At 42.2% G+C, this 20,603-nt stretch overlaps 2 protein-coding genes across 2 annotated transcripts in view; one reads left to right on the top strand and one right to left on the bottom strand.

Annotated features, from left to right (window-relative positions):
• LOC135216540 (adenylate cyclase type 9-like) overlaps nt 1–20,603 on the top strand; it is a 702,034-nt gene that overhangs the window by 463,458 nt on the left and 217,973 nt on the right. The window lies entirely within an intron of this gene.
• LOC135216539 (adenylate cyclase type 9-like) overlaps nt 1–20,603 on the bottom strand; it is a 251,737-nt gene that overhangs the window by 126,981 nt on the left and 104,153 nt on the right. The gene's annotated exons all lie outside the window — the stretch shown is intronic.

Raw genomic sequence — 20,603 nt, forward strand, 5'->3', positions numbered from 1 at the left:
CATTCCTAGCAGACTCATCCACTGTAGAACCAAGCACGACAGGAGAGCGACGAACTTGGCGTATGACTGAAAGCAGCTCGCAATTCTATTTGGGGATGGAAAAGCCCGCGAGTTGAGAATCATCCCCAAATAAACTCTCTCCTGAGATGGTACCAACTGGGAATTCTGGAGATTTAGCAGGATTCTCAATTCTTGGGAGAGATAAAGCGTTGTTTGAAGGTCCTTTGTGCACTGTTCTTTCAACGGCGAATGAAGAAGCCAGTCGTCTAAATAAAGGCAAATGTCGATGCCTACCAGGTGAAGCCATTTGGCGAGAGGAGAGAGAACTCGAAAGAATGCTTGAGGTGGCATGGAAAGACCGAAACAGAGGGACCGAAACTGGAAAACCTTCCCTTGGAAGAAGAATCTTGGGTACTTCCTGGACATTGATTGAACTGGGATGTGCAGATAAGCATCTAGGGTGATCATCCAATTGCCCGGATGAATGGATGACATGACTGACTGGCTCGTTTCCATCGTGAACTTGGTCTTTACTACGAAGTGATTGAGAGCGCTTACGTCCAGTACTGGTCTTCAGCCCCATGATGTTTTGGGTACAAACAGGCAATTGTGAAATCCCTAGAAATGGACCTCTACTACTTCTTCTATGGCCTTCTTCCGAAAGAGGGATGAAACTTCCTTCGAAAGGGCCAAGTGTCTTTCTGATCTTATCAAGTATGTTGTCAATGTGACAGGTGATGAGACTAAAGGAAGGTTCTCCGAGAAAGGGGTGCAGTAGCCCTACTTTAATACCCTGACGATCCATGGCTCTGCTCCTCTGCGAGCCATCTCTCACAAAACTTGAGGAGCTCCAGTGCACCATCTTGGACAGCCTTTTCCCGCACAAAAGGACACTCCAGAGGGTCTGTTGCGATGGAGTCAACCATCTCTGGCGTTCTCAATCTTCTTGGCGAGAAAGCCCACCATCCAGTCGAGGAAGCTGAACACCTCAAAAACCTTGAACAGACTCTCGACGAGGTGATCCAGCTCTGCAGAAGAGAAGACGACTTAGGCTGAGGCGAAGGCTGCACGGCGCAATGTGTTGATGAGACTAGAGAAGTCCCCTTGGGAGGAGGCAGCGACTGCCAGGGAGGGGCTTTCTCCGATGTTGTAAGGTCTATGGTACCTCTTGATAAGGTGAGAGGGAGGATGCGCAAATGTTGCCTTCCCTTGTTCCCTCTTTATCGAAAACCACTCCTTAACCACCTTCAGCGCCTTTCTGGAGGAGGTGGAAAGAACCATCTTGGGAAGGAAAGTGAGTTCCACTGACTCTTTGAAATCAGGAGAGGCAGGAGATGCCAGAGAAGAAGTGAAGAATCCAGGATAACTCTCCAAAAGGAAAAGAAGCAAGGCCTTGTATGCAGTCAACTGGGCCGAATCTTGATTCCCACCTTCCTCATCCTACGAAGAAACCAGTGGAAGATTGTCGGCTGTCTTAGGGGAAACTCCCACAGGAGGAGTTTTCTTAATGAAACTCAGGATCTCTACCAGCTGTCTCTTCAGTGGTGCAAGAGAGGGGTCCTCTGATTCCACAGCTAAGGTCTGCTGCTATCGATGGGCTACGTGTCCTAAAGCAGAAAGAGCCATGGTTTGTTTTGTTTGTTTGTATGGTGTTTTTACGTTGCATGGAACCAGTGGTTATTCAGCAACGGGACCAACAGCTTTACGTGACTTCCGAACCACGTCGAGAGTGAACTTCTATCACCAGAAATACACATCTCTGACCCCTCAGTGGAATGGCCGAGAATCGAAATCGCGACCACCGAGTTGGCAGGCCAAGACCAAACCGATCATGCTCGAAAGAGCCATGGGTTACAGCTCCAAGGAAGAGGCAGGTGCAGAAACACACATTGCATGAGCAGTCATCACAGGATTAGGAGCAGGCAGTGTGGAAGTGAGAGCAGTCAAAGCAGGAGCGAGAACTGGTGGTGCGGCAGCCAGTGGTGGGTGTGCAGTCGCTGGAGATGAGAGTGTACCCGGGACTGGGCTCTTGGGAGTGGGAGCGTGCCCATCCAGATGTTCAGATGACGAGTGCTTAGCACGGAACTTCTGATGTTCTGAGTCTCTGGGAGATGGCAGTACAGCAGAGTCCCACAGTTTTTAAAGTAAATGCACAGGTGCAAACACTAAGGGTCAACCCCGCAGCTACATGAAGGAAGGGCATCCATCGTATGAAGCCTTGTGTTGCCTGATTGGACCGGGGACTCAGGAGTTGCATCCCACACATGCCTCTTTAAAGGCCTAGAGGTGTTAACATAGCGTCTACGAAGTCCGATATCATACTTCGAGTCGGGACTTGATGATAAGCAGCGCACATCCACTAACATGCTTTTCCAACGGCAGTCGGTCATAGGACCGACAGAGGGGGTGGTAGCCCATGGACAGACCCCATCAGCCTCCCTAGGACCTCTGGTATGTCTTCTCCCAGTAGCAGGGGAGCAGGACAGTGACCTTCATCTAGGAGAGCTGATGGGATGGACAACCACCTCCTCCACTGAAACTGCACTTTGCACTTTATCAATGCTCACTTTTTCCACTTCATCAATGAGGCCACTAAGGGATGCCCCCCACTCCGCAACAGAACTTAAAACTAGACTAAACTTAACATCAAATTTGTTGTTAATCCTAGACTCGAGACTGGCAATGCCATCGGGTTCAGAAGCATGGGAGCACTGGAGTGGGAGGAGGGAGAGAAGGAGGGTTGAGGATACATGAAAGATTATGCTGAGGATACATGAAAGATTATTTTCAGGAGTAGATGGAAGAGATGAGACTCTAAAAACTTCCATGTACTATCACCCCACTCCCTACACTCATCACATGTAAGCTCTCTTATACACACCTGACCTCTGCACTTGGTGCACCAGTGTATCATAGCATATCTTGGTCATTCTAGTCTTGCAGCCTTCTCTATAATAGCGAAGACTGGAAGTACTAGAGTTAGGCATACTAATACTCTGAGCTAAGAGAAGAGAACAAAACTAACGTCTCTAAAGCCAACCAAAACAATGCAACAAATGAAAAACCAACTAAAGCAGGTACATCATCAACTTAAGTAAGCAAACGAGAAAGCGGCGAACATGAACTCGGAAAGCTGCAGTGGGCGATCCCGCCCACGCATTGCAACACTCACTTGCGTGCAAATTTTTTAATTTAGGATGCCGTGCGAGGCTAATCATTAGTTAAATAATTACTTGGTAAGTTACTTTCATAAAAAACATGTTATTCGAGTTTAAGCTACATTTCACAATGATTGAGACACAGGGTTAATATACAATGCATTACAGTCAACCCCAGCCTTTTCCCAACAGTCCAGGATTCGCAGCTTCCCCAACTGACAGATTTTTCTGTGGAACTTCCAAATTAATTATAAAAACAATTCAGTAATTTGCATTTTTTTTTGCATAGCAATATTCACTAATTACGGTATTTTCATATTTTCATGGCTAGATATACATTTTTTGTGATACAATAATGATTTACAGTACTAATTTTTCACTTAATATTGAGATGAATAGGTTAAAATATTTAATTTTCATAATAAAATTTATTATTTGGACACTTACCTACTGGTAAAGTTAGCTATATCTACACGTTGATTAGGCAAGTCGGCATTCAATCAAAAAATCGAATGGCTGCCCGGATGACTATAGTTTACCTGTTCTCCACCAGGTGTGCTTCGAATGTTTTAGCTCTTGCCAGAATTCTCCTTGACAGGCCACTCTACTTTAACAGTAGGTAAGTATCCAAATAATAAATTTTATTATGAAAATATACTGCAAATTTGAACTGCAAGTTGTAGCTGAAGCTGAGAAAACAATGTTCAAGCTGCCAGTGACTGTAAATTACCGTGCATCGGCAACTAAGATAAAACTCCTGTATAAACCTTGGTATGCCATCAAACACAACCATAGATAAAACTGAGAGAAAAGTATTTTAATCAAAACTACTGGGTAAGAAAGAACACATTTTACTGTTGCTTTCATGCCAATAAAAGATAAATATAAATAAAACATGTATATTACAGTGATATCGAGTGAAAATAGCTTACTTGATTTTTTTTACGCAATCTATCAATGAAAAAAATAATTTAATTCACAATGAGACATATTCAAGTCATATTTACACTTAAAAACACTTCATTTAATGAAAAATTACCTTGTCCCTTATAAATAAAGTATATCTAGATATTCAATTATGCTAACTGGAAGCAAAAATTTTCACTCAGAATCGAGTTAAATACGGCGAAATAAGCTCATTTTCGCCATCAGCTCCTTTCCAAACCAAACCATTGACTGCTGTTTGTATTTTGTTACACAATAAAATGAGAACACATACAATATTATTGGTTAGTGTGAGGTAAAGCATAAATTTTTAAATAATTCATGGAAAAAATGCCTATTTGTTACGTTTGTATTTTATAATTATGTATATGTAGCCATCAACAGCCTGACACCGTTCAATTATGCCAACTTCGGACCGAATCACCAAACCTTGTTTTATTCAATTTATTCAATTTCTTTTTGTACAGGTATTATTAATATATGAATGCTGTTATGTGGAGATTTTAGTCTGGTTTTGCTACACTTCAGAGAGGATAGCAAAATCTCAGTTCAAGAGATCCGAAAAGCGAGTGTCGGCAAATTTTTAGTCATCACCACTGGCTCCCACGGAGACAGAGCATGATTTTGTAACTTTGGATTCATCACTTTTTAAGATGTGAACTTAGTTTGCTTGTGTATCTGCGACCAAGGACACGGAGGGCACGTGTTTGTACATGGGCGGAAGTAGGTACTCTTCTGATCTGGTTTTTATCAGATCTCATGGGTGGGACTATTTTAACTGTATGTATGATTGTGTTAGTGTCTGTTCCACTATATGATATGAAAAATAAGGGATAATTGGGCATTACTTTGGGGCTGCTAATCGCAGATGAGATGGACTTCGTCTTTTTTTTTTCTAGTGTGCGTTTGCTGCTGAAATGGGTAAGCATACTAACATTTATGCCCCAGCGTATCTTTGTCTTTTTACATCTTGAACATCTGTTTCAGAGGTGTTATCTTTCATGTGTGACTTTTGTTCCTGGAGAATTATCATTATTTTGATTTTATTGACAATTTACTTATGTGGGATTCCTTCTTTCTCAGATAGACCTGGCAATCCATTTCACAGAGTGGTGCTAGTTGCAGGGGAGGTACTAATGACTTTTGTGTATTTTTATTTTATTTGGAGAATTATGAATTGTAAATCTGTGATCGAGTTTAGTGGGTAGAGAAAGGGACGTGTAAAGATTTTGGTCCAATCCCCTATTTTATTTTGGTATCCTATTTGAGTTATCATTTATTTGTTGGTGTATCATTTGAGTTTCTTATGTTTTATGCTAGAGTTTCAGAATTTGACTTATTTGGTTAACCCTCTTACGCCGACTGGACGTATTTTACGTCGACTTACAAGTTTTTTTTAAATTCGCGGAAAAATACTTATAGGCCTACCAGCCTAAAACTTTTGAATCACGCGCCTTGGGGGATGCTGGGAGTTCACGGATCAAGGTGTTGTTTTGTTTACAATCGTTACGCAGGCGCGCAAGCGCAAATTTCTTTCTTGCCGCACTTAAAAGTATCTGTGACACATCTCGGAAATTATTTTGTCACTTTGACATAATTTTTGTACCATTGTAAATTAGCCGTTACATGAAAATGTGCGCATTTTTATGTAGAATACAACAATAAAATACTCATGATTGTAGCTTTTATCAGTTTTGAGATATTTTCATATAAATAACGATAATTGCCAAAATTTCAACCTTCGGTCAACTTTGACTCTACCGAAATGGTCGAAAAACGCAATTGTAAGCTAAAACTCTTATATTTTAGTAATATTCAATCATTTACCTTAATTTTGCAACTAATTGGAAGTCTCTAGCACAATATTTCGATTTATGGTGAATTTATGAAAAAACTTTTTCCTTACGTCCGCGTGGTAACTCTTCCGAAAAAAATCATACATGCGATTGTGGTAATGTTTGCACCATTTTAAAATTAGCCGTTATATAAAGTTTTATATATGGAAATGTGTGCAATTTCATGCACAATACAACAATAAAATACTCATGATTGTAGCTTTAATCAGTTTTGAAATATTTTCGTATAAAAAACGATAATTGCCAAAATTTCAACCTCGGTCAACTTTGACTCTACCGAAATGGTCGAAAAACGCAATTGTAAGCTAAAACGCTAATATTCTAGTAATATTCAAGCATTTACCTTCATTTTGCAACAAATTGGAAGTCTCTAGCACAATATTTCGATTTATGGTGAATTTATGCAAAAAATAACATTTTCTTTACGCCCGCGCGGTACCTCTTCCGAAAAAATCATACGTGCGATTGTGGTAATGTTTGCACCATTTTAAATTAGCCGTTACATAAAGTTTTATATATTAAAATGTGCGCAATTTCATGTAGAATACAATAAAAAATAATTGAAGGTTGTAGCTTTTCTCATTTTTGAAATATTTGCATATAAATCACGATAAATAGAAAAAAAACCACGTTCGGTCAACTTTGACTCTACCGAAATGGTCGAAAAACGCAATTGTAAGCTAAAACTCTTACAGTCTAGTAATATTCAGTCATTTATCTTCATCTTGAAACAAATTCAAAGTCTCTAGCAAAATATTTAGATTTATGGTGAATTTAAAAAAAATCTTTCCTTACCTCAGCGTGCAGATTCTCCGCAACAAATCTCCGAAATGCGTACGTCCCATTATCGGAATATTTGCTCCATTTCATATTAGGCATTTCATAGAGTTTTATATATGAAAATGTGCGCAATTTCATGTAGAATAAAACAAAAAATATTTGAAGGTTGTAGCTTTCTTATTTCCGAAATAATTGCATATAAAAAATATATATATAAAAAATTCGACATTTGGTCAACTTTAACTCGTCAGATATGGTAAAAAATGTTATTGTTATGATACAATAAAGTTTGTTCATACTTACCTGGCAGATATATATATAGCTGTATTCTCCGAAGTCCGACAGAATTTCAAAACTCCCGGCACACGCAGTGGGCGGCCAGGTGGTTAGTACCCATTCCCGCCGCTGGGAGGCGGATATCAGGAATCATTCCCATTTTCTATTCAGATTTTTCATACCACTGTCCCCTGAGGGGAGGTGGGTGGGTACTTTAATTATATATATCTGCCAGGTAAGTATGAACAAACTTTATTGTATCATAACAATAACATTTTGTTCATGAAACTTACCTGTCAGATATATATATAGCTGAATCCCACCATTGGAGGTGGGAAGGGACAGAATAGAAGGATTAGGAAACACCTCAAGTGCAGATGATTGACATCTTGATTCCTTACCTGTTAGCATAGCTGACTTCTTGATTACTGTCACCGAAGTCTGCTTTTGCTTTACTAGAGTTGCCAACAAGGTAGTGACCTGTGTAGTTGGTGCGCTCTAGATGATCTGTCAACGGGAGCGTGACCACAATGTGACTAGACCATATTGACCATACTGTGAGGGCAACGAAGCTAAAACCACCACCTGACCTAACCTATCGAAGTTAGTCCCACAACTTCTAGGCTAACGAAAGGGAAAGCGCCTCAAGCGACCAACCCTTCAAAGTTAAAAGCACACCTATCCCTTTTCTATAGGATAGGATTCGTGCTGCTTCCTGCCTCCAATAATATTTCTACGGATATGTATGGTCCTAGCGACTCGCAGATCTCATATGTCGTCTTCACATCCCGTCGGGAGTGTGAAGCGAACACAGAGTTGCTTCGCTCAAACGTGGCACTCAGGATATTACTGAGTGTCATGCTCTGTTGAAATGCTTCCGAGGCCGCGCCCTCACCTCGTGAGCATTTACTTTAAAAGGTTTCAAATCTTTGTTCAAACATGACGAATGAGCCTCTTAGAAAGACTCCTTAAAAATAACGCCAGGGCGTTCTTCGACATGGGCAAGTCTGGTCTTTTTACGGAACACCGCAGATTGTCCGAATGACCTCGAATTTCTTTAGTTTTATCAAGATAAAACTTGAGAGTCCCGACAGGGCACAGGACTCTCTGTGGCTCTTGCCCAATAATTTGTGCCATCCCCTTGATCTCCAGGTCTCTGGGCCAAGGGTTAGACGGGTTTTCGTTCTTAGCAAGAACGGAAGGCTTAGAGGACACCGAATTATGTCCTCTAAAGCCAAAACCTCTGATGATGGCTAAAACCTCACTAACCATCTTTGCCGCAGCTAGAGTGGTTAGAAAATTAGCCTTTCTGGTTACGTGTATTAAGTTTACAGAAAGGAGAGGTTCGAAATGCTTTGACATCAGGAACTTCAGACTACATCTAAGTTCCATGCCGGAAGCTTCGATCTAAAAAATTTCAAGATTTCCACAGACCTCAAAGATCGTGAAGGGCTTTGTTGTTTGACAGATCCGAATCTCTGAGCCTAGAGGCCGTCAACATATTTCCGTATTCTACAATAGTTGGGACTGCTAGCTTATCCCATACTTCAGACGGAATGGAAAGGCGGTAAAGTAATTCACAGAGGTCAGAGGTGGAGGAACAGTCATTCTTCCTGCCCTATGTCCAGAAACGGCCCACTCCGATTGGTACACTGCAAAATATGCAGCACTGCTTTGCTTTGGCAATGAGACTTGCAATTAATCTTGAAGATCCTCTCGCTTCTTGACAGTCTGAACGCATTCAGACTCAGAGCGGAGAGATTTTAGGTACCTCTCGAAGTGAGGCTGTTAAGAGTAGACCGATTCTCTCGGAAGGGTCCTTGGAAAGTGCTCTCTGAAGGACGTGACCTCTGTGAATCCAGCCTCTCGAAGGCCAACATGGGGCGATCAGCGTCTTTCTCACTCCCTCTGACGCCAGCGATTATCTTATCACATTTCCTAAGCTTTTGAATAGGGGAAAAGGGCTAACCAACTATCCCCATTCCATACTATAGGATGGCGTCTATTGCTACCGCTCTCGGATCGAGAATAAGGGCGCAACGTAGAGGAAGCTTCTTCGTCTTCAATATTGCAAAATCTACGAAAGGACGTCCCCAAAGTCTCCACAACTCTCGACATACTTCTAAGCGAGGATTACTCAAACGTCAGTAGTTGCTGCCGTCGATCGAGAAGATCCGCACGGACGTGCAATCGTGTAACGAACCTCTTAAGGATCGTTACGTTCCGTGCCTATGCCGATAACCATCTCTCTTTTCTTGGGATATGAGAGAGCTGCGGAATTATCTGAGATGATTTGGACCACTCGACCAAAACCTCACTCTTCGAGGAACTGGAGAGCCAACCAAATTGCTTCCAATTCTTTTAGATTATGTGCCAGGACCTCTGTCCGGATGCCTGGCTCCCTCTCAGTATCACCTGAGGTGATCCTTAACCCATTGAGAGACGTTTAGAATTATCTCTAGATCTTTGATGTTATTTCAGTTCTCCTGTAGGAAAAACTGTAGAGGTCTGAATTGCAGTCTATTCAGGGAAACAAGCTTCTCCAGCGAGGAAATGGTCCCCAGCAGACTCATCCATTCCCTCACTAAGCATGCTTCCTTCCCTAATAAGGCTGCGCTTTGCATAAGCAGGAGAGCATTATTATAGTGCTATGCTGTGGTAGACTCGTACAGAATTCTGTTACAGTGCGGTAAGCAGCGCCGAACATGTCTAAGAGATATCTCTGTTGAAAATTTCTTAGCAAAAGGAAGTCGTTTATTCATGATTACCAGAAATCACCTCAACCCGAGGCGAAAGTCATGATTGTAGGGCAGAGATACGGTTCGTAAATCAATCCCGCGGGAGAGAGAGACGTAACCGACTGAGCAGTACAACGAGCTACCTAACACTGAGTTGGTGACAGTGTGAGACACTGTGACAGTTACAGGCAGCAGCTTATGTTCACCTTCTCGCAGTCTTATGCCGAGTTGCCAGCTATTCTATTCATCTAAGGAATAGATTTTCCATTATTTGAACAGAAACTCTCAAGTTGGCATATTTAAGCGAAACCGAATTCGCTAATACAGAAGCTGATTTTGTGTTGTCGTAACATTACGCTTAATTAACCAAATGTTAAATCGGAAACTCCTGGAAAGTTGCCGGGAGTACCGATTAAATATACTGCGTCATCCACAATGACAGCAACCTCTCGTTTCGCACTATTCTGCCTGAGTTACCAGCTACTCTCTTCTACGAAGGAATAGGTTCGTTACTATTATCGATCATAAGAAAATTCTCAAGCAGGCATATTTAAGCGAAACATAATTCGCTACATGCAGAAGCTGAGTTGGTGTTGTTGTAACAATACCTTCAAGCATTGTCCTTACACCGGAAACTCCTGGAAGTTTGCAGGAAGGACCGATTAAATACACTTAAAATAACAGTCCTTTCGGTTGCCATCTGTAGAGGTAACTACGATATGCGTATATGACTTGAACTTTACATTAGTAATATGACGCGAAGATAAAATACATAAGTATTGCAGTCACTTGAACATCTAATTCTCTACTACATTCTTTCCTCGACGAGGAAGAGAGAGAGAATGGAAATCGACTGTCTTCATTCTCTTTGCCAAGAGAAGGAATAATATTATTCAAATGGAAATCCTCAAGTGAGAACCGAAGATCGAAAAGGAAAGTTCAAGCTTCTTATGATATTTGACATAAGACTTCATGGACGTAGTCTATAAGTCTTTTTCCTGGATGAGCCTCTGACTAATGAATGAGAGCTCTTTCGAAATTTTGTTACTTATCCGCTTATGCGATAAAATGTTATTAAGAACTTTGTCAATGAGAACTAACCCAATTGCATGACGGAAAGTAATCCAGGAATTCGAGCATATAGCCTTCCCGATTCCCGCAGAAATCGAGGAAGGGGCAGGATTCCTGATTAGAGACTGGGCTTACGACAGGAAGGACCTTAATGTTCCCCTTCGGCAGCGCAATCCCGAAAGCAGACGAGGCGTTTTATGACACCGAAATCTGCTTACAGTTTTCCTGGAATTCATCAAGTGATGGATTCTATTGAACGCTCCCTTCGTAGAAAGCGAAGTAGACATCTTGACGAGACCAAACTCCTTCCTCTACTTCGACGACGCCCTCTTGAAGAGCGTTCTTGCAGGAATCCTGCCGAACGTCTTGATGCGTAGGACGCCTATCGTTCTGAAGAACGTCCTGGCAAGTGCTCTACCGAGCGTCATGACGTGTAGGATGCCGAGCGTCTTCAAAAGCGTCCTCGCTAGCGTCCTGGCGAGCGTCCTCGCTAGCGTCCTGGCGAGTGTCCAGATGTGTAAGACATCGAGCGTCTTCCAAAAAGCTTATCAATGTTTATGACGTCGAGCGTCTTCTGAAAGGCCACCCGAAAAGCGTCCTGGAGAGCCGCACGCTGCTCCTGAAGTGTGAGAGCACTATAAGAAGACGTAAGGCTATCGTCTCCAAGACGGCCTTAAAGACTTTCGTTACCTTCTAACAAAGACGGTGGCCGCCTGTGCAACATCTTGCGTCTTAGTAATGCAAATGAACATATCCAGAAACGCGCTCAAAAAAGGAACGCCGAGCGTTCCGAAAGGCATCGTCGCGAGGTGCTTGCCGAACGTCCTGATTGCATTCTTTGAGCGTCTTGAAGAGCGTCCGGAATAGAAGAGCGACGAACATCAAGGGAAGCGTCATAGTGAATGACGTGCGTCAACACGAGTAACTTGAGAGGCTTCCTGGCGAGGGGAGAGCCGCTCATGAAACGCGAGCGTCCTAAGCATAAGTACGGTGATCGTCATCAGGACGAGTCTTAAGGACGTTCGCCACTCTTGACAAAAACGACGGCCGGCTGTGCGACATCTTGCGTCTTTGTCACGCTCATCGACACTGCAGAAGGGCATTTAAAAGGACGCCTGTGTGTTCTTGGGTATGAGGAATTCTTTGCCCTTCTCCTGTCGAAAACTAGGATAGTCTGTCCAGTGTCATCTCTGTCCGCTGACAGAGCGTCCCTTAGGGACGAGTAAGATGCGTCTTGGCGAGCTGTTTGACTATGCAAATCAGCTTGCCGGACGTCAAGCTTATGAGCTTGAACAATATCCCGTTTCGTAGTAAAGTGAACGTCACATAACGTATACATAGCGCCATGAGGGGGAGGAGGAAACCTTAGCCGATGACAAATAAGACCTCCTTGGAGCGTCCACCAAATTGGCGAAATCTCCTTGAGAAGAAGACGGTGCTTTCAATCCTGCTTCTTCTCCTGTTTCGTACCAGATCCCAGCTCTCCCTTTCAGTCTAGATGGAGGAAGTGCAAACGAAGTCTTCCCTTTAACCTTCCTTGAATCCATCCAATCCTGGACTCTCTTAAACTCTCTCTTCGCAGAGAGCGAAGTGGCCATCTTAACGAAGCCAGGGGCCTTCCTGGCCTTCGATGAGGCAAATTGTGAAGGTGGAGCGTCTTGGAAAGCAAGAAAACAATCCTTGCTACAAGAGTAAAGACGTTCCTTCCTCTCGATAGAGCGTTGAATGTCTCGAAAGGCGTCCTCGTGAGGGTCCTGCCTTAAGGACATTTTTAATCTCTTGACCAAGACGACAGCCGCCTGTGCGACATTTTGCGTCTTTGTCACGCTTATCGATATTAAGTCAAGCCGAAGGGACGCCAGATCAGTACTCTGACGCTCCCTCCTGACGAGAGAGAGGACGTGAAGCATCCTCTTCTCTGAAGCTTCTTTTTTAGAGGGCGCGAGTCCTTTCGAGAGCTCCAACCTTGCAGGGAGGACGCCTCGGAGGACGAGAAGCAATCTTTCATGATTCGTGCACGTGCACGATCTTTGGCAGCCTTATCCTGCCGAAGGGACGCCAGATCGGTGGGGGGGTTCCCGTAACCCTCCTTCGGTTTTCAACTTGCCCCCTCCCTGGTCCTGGGAGTCCGACAGAGGTTTAGACCTAGAGGCGTTATAGGACCGATCTGACGCCCCCTCCACAACACTAGGGGCAAAATCAACATCACTACACTCACAACACTGATTGGAGAGCGAGCACTTTTTCAAGCTTACTTGATGTAATCCACCATAATAGAAAGGGCATTACTTCTCACAGAACTTCCTCTAGGCCCGTAAGCCATACCACAGGGTTAGGCAAAATAAAGTCTACTGGAGGTTAGTAGGTTCATTATCCTAACTTCTGTTACTGTGGAGGAAGACCTCCTGATTCTATCACGCTCTAATTTGCGTACATACGAATCATACGTCTCTTTCGGAATCAGTCAACATTACACTAATTACATTGATCTTTCAACAAAGAAAACATGTAAACGTCATGTATACTAAGCGAGTGTCTACCGAAGGTTTCGGTAGCCTCCCCTTACCCGTTGCAGACAACAAAGTCTGAAACTAGGCTAACTAGATTCAGACATCATATGCAATGAAAAAATTTTAATTAATTTATGATAGCGTATGCCTAGCCACAAATCCAAGTCAATCATTCAAAAAAATAAGTAGGATACTTAAGCGGCTAATGAAGTTTCAAAATCCTAGGCGGAGGTAATGGAAACAGGTGTTTTCACTACCACGACAGAGAAAAATCTGAATAGAAAATGGGAATGATTCCTGATATCCGCCTCCCAGCAGCGGGAATGGGTACTAACCACCTGGCCGCCCACTGCGTGTGCCGGGAGTTTTGAAATTCTGTCGGACTTCGGAGAATACAGCTATATATATATCTGACAGGTAAGTTTCATGAACAAAACTGCAATTGTAAGCTAATACTCTTACAGTATAGTAATAGTCAATCATTTGTCTTCATTTTGAAAGAAATTGGAAGTCTCTAGGACAATATTTAGATTTATGGTGAATTTTTGAAAAAAATATTTGTTTATGTCAGCGCGTTACGAATTCATGCATTATTTTGTGATAATATTTTCTGTGTGTTGCTTTTATCGTTTTATGTGTTATATACCAAAATGATCATAATTTAGTGTACATTACAACGAAAAAAAAATAACTTGTTACCTTTAACCGGTTTGCGCACAGCGCGATTTGAATACAATTATAAATGAAATTTCGTTTTTGCGCTATCATATATCGCATTATTTATATATGATAATGATAATTTTATTCATTTCTGATGGTTGCATACTAAACTTCAGCCAATGACAAAAAAGGAGCCAAAAATGAACTCTTAATCTTGAAAACTAAGCGCACTGTGATTTTTTTAAAAAATATTTTTTCCGCTTACGCGCTCACTCTGAAACACCTCCGGCACACGGGAGACAATTTTTTTTTACCGCTTCGGCGTAAAAGGGTTAATCATTTGTTCCTACAAATAAAGACTATTTTTGATAATTCTGAGTCTGATATGGCAACCTGATTTGTGGGTTGTGTTGAGGTTGATCGATCGATCGATCGAGAGAGAGAATGCTCTACCCAGGCCAACATTACCAAGATACCTCGAAGAGATAAGTTTTATGTGTTGAACCTCCCCAAGGTTGTAACAGATTTTGGTGGCAGAAGAGGTAATGCTCTGCCTGTGTGTTATGTTGCTGGAGAGACTGGTTGTGTAAATGAATTGGGAATTCAAATAGGTGTTATGAAATAAGATTTAGTTAGAGGTAGCAGAGGGTGGTACTCTGTTGCTAAGAATTTCTTATAACAAGGGTCAGCAGATTTGTCTATTGAGAAGTCTTTGAAGGTCTGATGAGTCACTTGAAGCTTTATGAGTGTGCTGGTGAGGTCTTCCTAATATAGTGTGTTCAATAATACGGTGTGTTTACCGCAGTGTTCTGGCGTATTAGGTATTCATGGTGATAGATTGCACGTTTACATCCTCCATCCAGAACCTTCTTTCAACGACCGACATCGGAATTGATGGAGAATGCTAAAGAACTCCTTCAGAAAGGAGTAGTGTCAGAAGTCAGGTATTTAAAATTTCAAGGTCGCTTGTTCAGCGTGCCAAAGAAAGGCTCAACCAAACGAAGAATAATTCTAGACTTGTCCCGTCTAAACTTATTCATTCGTTGCGACAAGCTCAAAATGCTGACTATCTCGCAGGTGCGGACCTTACTTCCCCGTGGGGACGTCACCACCTCTATCGATCTTACAGACGCATACTATTATATCCCAGTGGCAAGACACTTCCACCCGTACCTACGTTTCAAACTAGGGAACCAGGCATTCTCCTTCAAAGTAATGCCCTTCGGGTTGAACGTGCCCCTCAGGGTATTCACGAAGGTGGCAGAGACAGTAGTTCAACAACTAAGGTCTCAGGGGATAATGGTAGTCGCGTATCTGGACAATTGGCTCGTTTGGGCAAAAACCATCGAGGAATGCCACAAAGCAACGGTCAAAGTAATACAGTTTCTGGAACATCTGGGGTTCCAAATAAACAAAACCAAGTCCTGACTAACACCAGACTCCCGCTTTCAGTGGCTCGGCATTCAATGGGACCTAAACTCCCATACTCTATCAATTCCAGCGGCCAAAAGGAAAGAAATAGCCAAAGCAACAAAACAGTTCCTCAAATGCAAACAAACATCAAGGAGAAACCAGGAAAGGATCCTAGGTTCTCTCTCCAATTTGCCTCAGTGACAGACGTTCTACTGAAGGCAAAACTAAAAGACATAAACCGGGTCTGGCGCTCGAGAGCAAACAACAAGTCTCGGGACAAATTGTCAGCCATCCCAGCGATACTTCGCAAACGACTCCGGCCCTAGGCGGAGATCAAGAATTTATCAAAATCAATTCCTCTTCAATTTCCCCCTCCAGCATTAGTTATCCAAACGGATGCTTCACTAAGCGGTTGGGGAGGATACTCTCAGTACAAAGAAGTACAAGAGACTTAGTCCCCTCAGTTCCGCCAGCTTCACATCAACGTATTGGAAGCTATGACAGTGTTCCTCACTCTGAAGAGACTCCTACCAGCCAAGAGATCTCATATCAAGCTGGTACTGGACAGTGCAGTAGTAGTACACTGCATCAACAGAGGAGGTTCCAAATCAAGCCATGTGAACCACGTCATGATAGCCATTTTCTCCCTGGCAGCCAAGTAAAAATGGCACCTATCCTCCACTCACCTAGCGGGAGTAAGGAACATGATAGCAGATGCCTTGTCTCGATCAGTTCCTCTAGAGTCGGAGTGGTCTCTGGACAGGCGTTCATTCCAGTGGATCTGCCAAAAGGTTCCAGGACTCCAAGTGGATCTTTTCGCTTCACAGGCGAACCACAAGCTCCCTTGCTATGTGGCCCCCAACCTGGACCCTCTGGCTTATGCCATAGACGCCATGGCCATAGATTGGAATCAGTGGAAGAAAGTGTACATCTTTCCTCCAGTGAATCTTCTTCTGAAAGCTCTGAACAAACTCAGGACTTTCAAGGGACAAGTTGCCCTAGTAGCCCCCGATTTGCCAAAGAGCAACTGGTTTCCACTACTTCTGGAATTTGGTCTCCGACCTCAACGGATTCCCAATCCCAAGCTATCTCAACCAGTACAAATGAGGACTGTGTTCGCTTCCTCAGGAATTCTCAAAACCCTAACTTTATGGACTTCATGAAGTTCACGGCTAAAAGAGATGCAGACATCGATCCTCAAAACATCCTCTTCCTAGAATCGGATAAAAGAGAATCGACCCTACGTCAATATGACGCGGCTGTTAAGAAACTAGCCAATTTTCTAAGGGAAACCGAATCTCGAACCATGACTTGGTACCAACCTGGCTATCTCCTTCTTCAGATCCTTATTTGAAAAAGGTTTAGCAGCCAGTACTATTACTACCAATAAGTCCGCTCTAAAGAAAATATTTCAATATGGTTTTAAAATAGACTTAACGGATTCCTATTTCTCGTCTATTCCTAGAGCTTGTGCTAGACTCAGACCAACAGAGAGACCTAGCTCAGTTTCATGGTTCTTAAATGATGTTCTCATACTGGCTTCAGATACTGATAACGATTCATGTGGCTATATACCCCTCCTAAGGAAAACATTATTTCTTCTAAGTCTGGCCTCAGGAGCCAGGGTATCTGAACTGTCGGCTCTTTCTAGAGATTCGGGCCATATAGAATTTCTTCCATCAGGAGAAGTTCTCCTCTCTCCAGATCCTTCAATGAGATGGGCCCCTTGGAAGATCCTTCCTCTTCCTCAAGACCTCTCTTTATGTCCAGTTACGACCTTACGAGCCTGTCTTTCCAGGACGTCTATGAGATCCTCGGGCCCCTTATTTATGAGGGAAAAAGGTGGCACTATTTCCTTGAAAGGAGTTAGACAACAGATCTTGTACTTTATTAAACAAGCCAACCCAGATTTGTTCCCCAAAGTCCATGACATTAGGGCAGTAGCTACCTCAATCAACTATTTCCAACATATGAATTTTGATGATCTGAAAAAGTACACAGGCTGGAAATCGCCGACAGTATTCAAACATCACTACCTGAAATCCTTAGAATCTCTTAAGTTTCCAGCAGTAGCAGCGGGAAACACAGTTTCTCCTGACTCTGCCTAAGTAGTTTAGTTATAGATCCAGATCTCCTGTCTACCTGCCTCACTGACATCCTTCCTGTAATCCTGCCACCAGGTTCTACTCTGTTTTGAGCCTTAGCTGCCAAAAAAGAGCTATAATTGTGATGTTTTCCTTATTTTTTGGCTAGGATTACTCACACCTGTAAATAACCTACTATATTGTCTAGTTTTAAGGTTATTGTAAGTTATCATAAGTTTACTATAAGTTATCATAAGTTATATTAAGTATATATATTATAACTTCTGTAATTATAAGTTTTAGATTATAGTACTCTAATATACTCTGTTTTTTCTTATTCCCTTCTTATATCTTATTTTACACCAAGCTTGAGGCCATTTCTCTGGTACTATTTCACGAAGCGACATGGGCTGAGCCCAGAAAAGGGATTTTGACGAAGAAAAAATCTATTTCTGGGCAAGGGCCCATGTCGCCCAGTGAAATCCCACCCTGCTTTACACCCACCCTTGGGCCCAAGCTAGACCTTCTAGCTCCAAGGATGGCCGCTAGAGGTGTTCGTGCTGGCGTTGGGAGCGCTATTAGTAGTAGTTACTGGTGTGGGCTGTGCATCAGCCCTCTCTAGCAGGGGGATTTTGTAGAAGGATGGATCTAAATGGTGAGAGACCCGTGGTAGTGGTTTCACTCGCCCCAGAAACCATACCGACACCTTTTATATAAGGTGAGCGAGTCAGAATACTCTTGACATCCCATTTTAGTTTTTTCTCTGGTAATGTTAGCAATATTTACCTTAGAAATATGTGCTAAAAGGATATTTCACTGGGCGACACGGGCCCTTGCCCAGAAATAGATTTTTCCTTCGTCAAAATCCCTTATTTCGGTAGAGTCAAAGTTGACCGAAGGTTGAAATTTTGGCACTTATCATTATTTATAGGAAAATATTTCAAAACAAATAAAAGCTACAATCATGAGTATTTTTTGTTGTATTCTACATGAAATTCCGCACATTTTCATATATAATACTCCATGTAACGGCTAATTTAAAATGGTGCAAAAATTATGTCAAAGTGACGAAATAATTTCCGAGATGTTTCAATGATACTTTTAAGTGCAATAAGAAAGAAATTCGCGCTTGCGCGCCTGCCTAACAATTGTAAACAAAACAACGCCTTGATCCATGAGTGAGCTCGCAGCATCCCCCAAGGCGCGTGATTCAAAAGTTTTCGGCTGGTAGGTCTATAAGTATTTTTCCGCAAATATTTAAAAAAACTATTTTATGTCGACGTTTAATACGTCCAATCGGCACCCAGGAGACAATTTATCTCGACGTTTAATACGTCTAATCGGCGTAAGAGGGCTAATATGTACCTGTAAATAAAGTGTATTAGTGTACAAGGTATACAATAAATACTGTACGTACATACGTACATACAGTGGTACCTCGAGATACGAAAGGCTCAACTTACGAAAAACTCAAGATACGAAAGCCAATGCGAAAAATTTAACGGCTCTACATACGAAAAGTTTTCAAGATACGAAAGGTTTCTGAAAGTCCGAGATTCGCCCGATAACAATTTTGAAACTTGCGCCGCATGCCGCCATGTTAGTTCTAGTAGACTCGCCACCATCCTCCTGCTCTCCCATTGGTTCCTGATGCTAGCCACCGCCATGAGATCCTTCTCTCCTATTGGACAGCATCCCTCCCATCATGCATCTTATACGTACGTACGTGGTGGCGTCCCTACCTCGTACCAGAATCTTTATCGTACGCATGCGGCATTCGTTCGGTCCAACGATTTCGTTTAGTATCGTAAATTCGTTAGTGATTTCGTTGTGCTACTTTATTGTGTTGTGTGAGAACCTAATTAGCATACGTACTACATAACTTAATTATGGTACAGTATAGTCATGGGTCCCAAGAAAGTTGCTGAAGTTCACAGAAAGAAGAGAATGCTTTCTATGGAGACAAAAATGGCGATAATAAAAAAGTATGAAGCTGACTTGCGGTTGAGTGTGATCGCTAAGGAATACGGCCGAAATCCGTCGACGATAGGCACCATCCTTAAGCAGAAGGAAGCCATCAAAGCAGCAACACCTTCCAAGGGCGTGACTATTTTGTCCAACAAGAGGAGCCATGTGCATAATGAAATGGGAAGGCTGCTTCTTGTATGGATTGAGGACAAAGAAATCGATGGCGATACGATAACCGAGACAGCAATCTGCCAGAAGGCCAGCGCTATTTTCGGCGATTTGATTGCCAAAGCCGAAAACGACGGCGGAGAGAGGACATCAACGGCAACCCCAGAGTTCAAGGCTTCTCATGGGTGGTTCGAAAAATTCCGTAAACGGACTGGCATCCATTCGGTGGTGAAGAAATTGAAATTACGTAAAGTATAAAAAATGAAAAAGAAATGTAAAAATAAAAAAAGACAATAAATTTTATTTTAAGTTTTTTGTAAAGTTAAGTGTTACAGTTTTGTTAATGTGTTTTGTAAAGTTTAGTTTGTTTTTCTGACAATTTTTTATGTGTTTCGTAAAGTTAAGTGTACGTATCTGCCGTTTGTCCTCCTCCTCCTCTGCCGCCACTTTCGGAGATAGCCTCACTCGAAAGGTAAGCTTCCACATTTTACGTACAGTAATATTTCTTGTTACCATGTACACTAATATACACTTTATTTACAGGTTTTGCATTTTTGTTATTAATTTAGGTATTGAATGGTCCAAATTGTTGTAGTATTTCATTGTTTATAGGTCAATTTAGCTTTATTATGAAATTTACTGGGGTGTTTTTGGAGGGCTTGGAACGGATTAGCCATTTTACATGTAAAATGTGGTCCAAGATACGAAGGGCGCCTCGGAACGGATTAATTTCGTATCTTGAGGTACTACTGTATGTAGTAAAATGTGGAACCTTACCTTTCGAGTGAGGCTATTTTCGAAAGTGGCAACAGTGGAGGAGGACAAATGGCAGAAAATTTGTTACATAGTACGTACACTTAACTTAACGAAACACATTAAAAATGTCAGGAAACATAAACTAAACTTTAAGAAACACATTAACAAAACTGTAACACTTAACTTTATAAAAAACTTAAAATTAATTTTTTTTTTTATT

This window comes from Macrobrachium nipponense, chromosome 6, assembly GCF_015104395.2.
Source record: "Macrobrachium nipponense isolate FS-2020 chromosome 6, ASM1510439v2, whole genome shotgun sequence".
Taxonomy (NCBI): Eukaryota; Metazoa; Arthropoda; class Malacostraca; order Decapoda; family Palaemonidae; genus Macrobrachium; species Macrobrachium nipponense.